Genomic DNA, 8,210 nt, shown 5'->3' on the forward strand with positions numbered 1-8,210 from the left:
AGTGCATTAGTATTGGTAACAATGAAGGAAGCTTTTTTGACGTAAGCGATTACTTCAAATTGGTAATTGGAGTCCCTCATTTTCTGCGTCTCTTGCACATGTCCTGTTTATAATGTTTAAATTGTACGGAATTCTTTGGCCACAAAATTAAGAAAAGTTCAAATTATTATTGGTCTAAAACATCTTAACAATCTATAACTATATATATATATATATATATATATATATATATATTACGTAGTACGTTATGAAGTACTAGCTTTCGCCCGCGACTCCGTCCGCGTAGTATCAAAAAAAGAAAAATAAGTAGCCTGTGTATGTGTTCTTCCAGACTATCCTCTACGTCTAGGCCAAATTTCATCGAAATCCGTTTAACCGTTTAGGCTACAAACTCTAACAAACATCCATCCAACCATCTAAACTTTTGCATTTATATTTTTAGTATGAAGCATGATTTAATTATAATTAAGGTCATATGACGCAGGTATTTAAAAGCGCGCAAGCTTTTTAAAAAACTTGTCCGTAAGATGGCGCCGTCGTCGTTGAAGTATATCATGAAAAATTCAAGCCGCAAGCTTATGAGCGAACGATTAGCGATTACTTTGCTTTTTCGGGGAGCTTTTAAAGTGAACTTTCATGCTCATTCCGTGAGATGAATTCAGTAACAACTTAATGAATAATTATGACAAATATATTATTCTCATCAGGTAAAGATATCAAGTTTAAAAGCAACGTTAATGAACTCAACACGTGTGTAAGGAGTGGATGCAATGTGTGGAGCAAATGTAATCGGTTATAGTATATATAACCTAATTTACTGAAAAATATTTCGAATACAAACACTTTAGCCTTTGCAATGAAATAATAGTAGATATCATAGTTTTATTATGCCACAAGCTAATGCTTGCGACCGCGCAAATTTAAAAGTTTAGTAATAAACGTGTACTATATTTTTAGAAATCGATAAACAACGCAAAACAAACAATCAAATATTTCCTCTTAAAATTAATATGGCTGTCCACTTAATTACAGAGTCCACCAGCTTTTACAACTTTTTAAAGTCATCTACAAGTATCTTTATGAGGATGTTTGTTTTGAAGGTAATATCAATTGGTAACTTTAATAAGATTGTTTAATTTTGTATTCATAGAGGGCGTTGATCGAGAGTAAATTGTTAGACGCAAAACAGAGAAATGTTTCATAAAATACCGGTACATTTAAACATTTATTACGTAACAATTTGTGTTATTTTTTATAACATCAGCTGTCCTGCACTTTGTACCAAATCATTAATTCTCGGTATTTTCCGTCACCACACGGCTCATCGTAAGTAGCCACTTTTAGCACCTCTTCAGTCAAATTAGCGACTTGACATGGCACCGAAGACCAGCTGATGCCTCAAGCATCACCAAGATTAAAATACACACACTAAAATCTACAATAACTCTTAACACGTACTCATAAGACTTAAAACAATATAGCAAATTAGAAATTACACAGCAAACAATTTTGTCATGTTTCACGACAATTTTCGGTGTAATTTTACATCTCTTTCACACTTTAAGTGAGTTAATAAGTGGGAGGGGGACGGTGTACACTTACGGTGGTGATAAAGAGGCAATTATTGATCGGAATTACATATTGCTGCAGTGTGAAGGTGAGAAAATTGGGTGTAAAAGTGTGCAGCGCTCATCAGGCATATTATACTTGGTAGCACGCGATACCAGTAATGTGTACATCGACTTCACACCAATGCCTGCTATTATCTCACCTTACACTGTTTAATTATTTCCCCAAAAGTGAAATCAATGTTTCTCGGAGAGTAATTTGATCGACTTTGTTTTTTTTCTGAAAACCTGACGCGTACAGTAATTTGCATGGTAAGTGTCTTTGTATGTCAAATTACGTAATACGAATGTATGGATAGGATTTTTAACACCTTAAAAGAAAAAAATCATACGAATAATTCCCTCATGTAAATAGTATGATTTTTTCTAATTAAATTTTATAATCTGACCGCAGCTTATGTTTCCGAAGGTGAACCCTCCACAAATGGAGGTCATGACCTCCAGGATTACAGATGTTATGAAATTATCAATAGAAACTATCATGTTAACAAGAATACACCATTAATTAAACATCAGTAAAATCGCTTATTTCACAAACAAAATAAAACTTTTGCTCCTTTCATCATTTTTAAACCAATTATAAAAATATGTCAATAATATCACGGATTAATCTATTCCGAATCTATTTGAAATATTACATAAATAATACGTTACATCAAAACAATCATATATCGATTTTTGTAAATCGATGACCGAAATCGATACTTCAATTAAAAAACCTAATTTAACGAATGTTTAAAGTATTATGTAACTGTAAACTTTATGCAACTATTACTACAGACTTTTGATAGTTCAATTCTTTATTTTTACATCATTTTTTAATCTACAAAGAACATATATTTCATTCAACATTGTCCGTTTAATTGTAAACCGTAATTCAAAAATCGAACACATTGGGACATAGCGGGATCCGAACAGAGTCACTGAAGCTGACAAAAATTGACAAACATACAACCTCAAATATAATAAAAATACCAGAGAAAAACCTTCTTTTCTCAGCTGGATTAAAACGAATAATGATATCTCAATCTTAAATTTTTTAAACAAGCAATCGGCCTTCTAAAACAGTGGTGGCTCAGTGGTTTAAGCTTGACTTGTCTACAGGTCTTAGGTTCGAAACACGCCGTGTACCAACGTGATTTTTGAATTTTCATATGTTCATAATTTATCTAACGTTCTTACGGTAAAACATCGTGATGCCTGCACATATCGGCAAAGAAATTCAAAGATATGTGTGAAGTCAACCTGCAGTAGGCCAGCGTTGACTATGGCCTAGTCACCCCTTACTTAGGGTAGGCTCCGAGTCCCTCGGGATTTATAGTGAGCTGGTGATGATGAAACGGCCTTCTTACTTAGAATAGCGAATCGTACGTTGCTCAAAATCGGTCATATCATTTAACAGTTTTCAATAAGACGGAAGTCACAAATGTACATTACCCTCATCAATCTTTAAAAAATTAAATTACTTAGCTAGTGAGTTTTTAATTACAAACAAGTTAATTGTGTAATTAACTGTTTTTACTTATAAAAATTAAATCAACAAAACGTTTCACATTACTTCTTATACATCTATCATCAAATGTTCATTAAATATTCACATTTAAAGACCTCGTGTATAATTCATAATGAAATTATTACAAAAAACTAATTTATTCAAGTACAATTTTTGTAACATTTAAACACTTATCATGTGTCAAACATAACCAGGTATGTATAAAAATGATGAATGTAATAAAATAGAATTATGAGCAATTAAATTATCGCGGAATTCATTTATGTTTAACTTTTTTCTTATCAATCAATTATCTCGGATATTTTTTTTATTTACATTTATGTCATGAACGATAATAATTATTGTGATTATTGTACCGTGGATTCAAAGAGAGATATTATAGAATCGTTATAATTAAGTACAAAAATTATTATCTAACTGTTTTTATTTCTGCGGATGCACAGTATGTACTGCTCCATACATCTCTATCAGCCGTCATATCTGAATCCACTCCCTTCTTAAGCATATTTTCTCTCACGATCCACCCATACTTTCTTCGATCTTCCTCTCTCTACATTTGAAGCCACATTCAATCTCAATTTCTTGTTTTTGTGAGCCTCATCTCGCTACATATGTCCATACCACATCTTTTCGTTTCTCAATTACTGCTAAATTTATTTATTAGTTTACTAGCTTTCGCCCGCGACTCCGTTCTCGTGAAAATAAAAAAAAACAAAAGTGGCTTATGTTTTCCAGATTATACTCAAAATCTGTATCAAATATCATCGAAATCCGTTAAGGCGTTTAGGCTACAAACTCTTACAAACATCCATCCATCTTTCATCATTTTTGCATTAATAATATTAGCATGATTTTTATTAGAGTTTTATCCATTATGGAAAAATATAAATAACTAGCTGTTCCCTTTCGGCTTCATCCGCATGAAATTATGAAAATTTTATTTATTGTTTACATTTGTCAAATTATCAATTGCAAATGTCAAAATGACATGACATGATGACAAACTATGACAATCTTACTTCCTTGATGTTGGCAGCTTGTAGCTTATGACCCCTTTCCCATATTAGAGTATTTATCCAATGTATTTACCCCCTAAGTTTTACAGCGTGAAAATATATAGCCTAAAGCGAGACTTTAGTGTAGGGCTTTTTAATAAAGAAAGTATTATTCAAAAAAGTGCTGTGATTGCTGACATCTTAGGCAACAAAGAAGTGTGTGTTTACGCTTTATTGTATTAGTATAGAAGTATAGATTAATATATAACTGTGTCTAATTCTAATTAGAATTTAATACATGTTATAGAAAAAAGATAGCGTGATAACAAAAGATATTAATTTTTAATAAGTGTTTTATTGTAACATTCTTTAGTAATGTGTAAACATTTATATACGCTTATTTCATTGCTATTGATAATTAAACTATGAAACGGAAAGACAGAGAAACATTCTTTATTTGCAGCAGAAAAAATTATGTTTCAAAGTTTATATATAGCCATCTGTAAAGTTGAAGTTGATTTTTTAATTTCCTGTTTAACCAAAGACATAGAACGGCTTTATAACATTTTATTGTAATACAAAGTATAAATTGTTTTTTAAATTTGAATTTAGAACACTTTATTTATAGGTTTAAAGTTAAAACAAACGATTACTCGCAACGTTATCAGCGTAAAATTAAAAAATAACTTTTGTTACACCCACAAATATTAGCTTCAAAAGCTCCATCAAAATCATCAAGTGGCTTAAAGTATTTAGATTGGTTTTGAAATATGAAATGTTTAATTTAATCTTACTTGTCTTACTAATATTATAAATGCAAAAGTTTAGATGGATGTTTGTTAGAGTTTGTAGCCTAAACTGCTGAACGGATCTATCTAAAATTTGAAATAGATGTAGAGGATAGTCGGGAAGAACACATACGCTATTCACTTTTGTTTTTTTTAATTCCACGCGAATGGAGCCGCGGGCTAAAGCTAGTAATATTATAAATGCGAAAGTTGAAATGGTTGTTTGTTAGAGTTTGTAGCCTAAATTTCTAACCGGATCTCGATGAAATTTGGTACATACAGGTAGATGGTATTCTGGAAGAACACATAGGGTGCTTACTTCTGATTTTACTTTAATTTCCGCAGACGGAGTCGCGGGCGAAAGCTAGTTTTACGTATAGACACTTCATTTTATTAACAGTGTTTGATTTATTTTGACGTTATTATAGAAATTAAGTTATGTGGTTAAAATGTTATTTAATGTGACATTATTACGTTACTTTGAAGGCATAGGGGTAGATTTTTATAATAATACCCGCATTATTATAATATAACACCTTTTCCAGTATAACTATACTTATTTCGAATAATTATTAATTATTTTAAACATCCATGATGTGTGAGAGTGCGTGGTCATTAGAAGTATTTTGTATCTTCCTTTACTTAAAGAAAAATGTAAATAAAAAAGCATTCTCTTTTACGCATTTTATCTAATCATATAACATATTTAAAATACATTAAAATTAATCGGGTCAATAAGAAACACAAATATGAGATAGTCTTTCCCAACCGTAAGTATATATTGCGTGAAACAAAACAAGATATTTTGGCCTATATCGTTTTAAAGCAGATTATAATTTAATTCTTACTTAGTATTACAAATGCGAAAGTTAGTGTGTTTGAATTTGTGTTTATTTTTGTTTTTGAGTACTATTCTGGAAGACCATAATATATAAATAAGTTTTTATATTAAATCTTAATCAAATCTTACCTTATTTTTAATAGTTATAGAAGAATGAATTGATATAAATACGAGACCGTCGGGACGCATAATTAAGAAAAATAAGCTTCTAGATAACAAATTTATTGAAATCAGGTCGATTGTGATGTGTCGCGTTGATGTCTTTTATTCCCGCATATATTTTCTACATGTTTGACAAACTTTTTTGTATTTCATTCTCACTTTACTTGTTTACGATACATGATATTTAAAACTTGAATATAAAACGTGTCTCACCTGTTTCGCTTAATCTTTATATTAAGTAGTGTGAAATTAAAAATAAAAGTTTTAAAATTTTATTGTTGAATGATTTTTATTTCTGTTTTTAAATAAATGAATGCACATTTTGTTTAAGTAATAAATTTAGTTTTTTGAATATTAAAACACTTAAATTTCCTATAAGAAAATCAGGAGATTTACTTTTTATAATCTTTAAATTACTTTTTACATCAACAATTGTTTATTAATAAGAATAAAAATTTACTTCGTACTTAATTAGTATTTTACTGTAGTATTAGTAAATCAACCACTCGTTCATAACGACAAATGCATTCTTCTGATTATTTTACAAATAAATAACATTAAAAAGAATTATTTTTTAAAAAAACCGTAGAAAAACCTTACCTTTTTACAATATCAGCTAAGAACAATTACTTATCAAACAGAATCATAGACATATAAAGTTCATTATTACACACTAAAAAGTTTATATTGAAAACACTTAAAAAAACACTGGCAACTAACACGAGAAATTAAAAAGTACCGATTCCGCTGGGCGTTGGAAAGCGCGTACGTAAGCTCGTACCGAAGCGTGGCGAGCTTGTAACGCGCCGGTCACCGTATCGTTGCCTCCCGGCCCCGCCTCTCAACGGTGGGGACGATACACCTCTTAGCTTCTTCACACTTCGCCTCTACCTACTAGAGTGACCACCCAACAAGACCTACCACACCCCTTTTACTACCACACAATTTACGACCGCGCAGGGTAATCCTTATTGTAAACTTAGATCATTTTACATTGGTTATCATTGATCAATCATTCCATCGACTAGTTAAGGTAATTTAGACTTTATTCCGATAGAATAAGGACTTGTTGAATGTATTTTTAAATGTGTAAGTACTTTAGGAACATCTGGGCGGGAAGATAAGGCCGTGTAAATGAATACCGGTAGGCAAGTACGTACTATATAAATGGTTTCTATTAGTGCCTTGGAGTGTTTTAATGGATTAAATTATTATGGTTGTGTGTAATTGAAAAATATGCCGATTGAGGTATAGAAATATTTCGTAATTCTTTCACACTTGAGTAAGTGAAATTTTATTAACGTTTTTTTATCATGTTGTAATTGTACAAAGTCCAGTTTTTAGATACGTTTTTTGACTTGATTTCTCTTATATTTGATATAGTTGCGAGGAGTTGTAATGTATGTTCATAAAAGATTTATTGACCTAAATAAATTGATTTTATTTTTATTAGAATTTGATCTATTTTTACAAAACTTCTACTGTTACAATTTCACTTAGAAGCAAATTTTATTCAAATATTTCGAACTCTTATTTTACGACACGAAACATTTACCAAAAATATACGAAATAACATTAATATATCGCTCTTTTCATAATAACAATTAAACAAAAACGAAACGTAAGTTTTCTATTTTCAAATTTCAAAAATCCTATAAAAACCGGAAACATTGTTACCAACATTTCAACCCTATTATAAAACCGGTTTTAATTTCAACATTATCTGTAATCAGTACATCTTTTATAGGAAAGTTGTTATGACGGTTGTTACTTACACGTCCGATTTGACCGGTAACAAGTGAAGGCACTAACTTCCGGTTTCTAATAATTAAATAAGTAAAATAGTAGTTATCAAACGATAACATCACTATGAAATAAACGTTAACAAAAAACAAAATTTATCGTTTTATGAAGAGTTTCTTCCTCACATCTTTAATATTATAAAAATGATAGGTTTATTTTGTAATCAATTTAAAGTCTCACCAAATAAGGTTCATTATAGATTGCATTTTTTAATTAGATAACCTAATTATAAAGATTGTGCAAACATGAATTTAACGCAGATTAAAACTAATCTAATTCTATTTCCCTTTATCTGTTCTTTACTTTTCTACAGTCGTCTAAAGCTAATCTCTATTTTTTTTTGTTATAACATAAGGTGACAAACGAGCAAGCGGCCATCTGAATCCACGAAGTGGAAAGCGACCGCTGCCTATAAACATCCGCAATTGCAGATGCGTAGCCTACCCTTGATTAACGGAGGAGGAGACGCACATAAAGAGG

General features: G+C 30.8%; 1 protein-coding gene across 1 annotated transcript in view; it reads right to left on the minus strand.

Moving 5' to 3' along the window:
• Positions 1 to 6,712, minus strand: part of LOC106110557 — a 44,183-nt gene extending 37,471 nt beyond the window's left edge. Inside the window, exon 1 of the mRNA XM_013292414.1 lies at positions 6,528 to 6,712. The gene's annotated coding sequence lies outside the window, so the exon portion shown is untranslated. The remainder of the gene's footprint in view (positions 1 to 6,527) is intronic.
• Between the last annotated feature and the right edge of the window lie 1,498 nt (positions 6,713 to 8,210).

Source organism: Papilio polytes, unplaced genomic scaffold, assembly GCF_000836215.1.
Source record: "Papilio polytes unplaced genomic scaffold, Ppol_1.0 DF824225.1, whole genome shotgun sequence".
NCBI lineage: Eukaryota > Metazoa > Arthropoda > Insecta > Lepidoptera > Papilionidae > Papilio > Papilio polytes.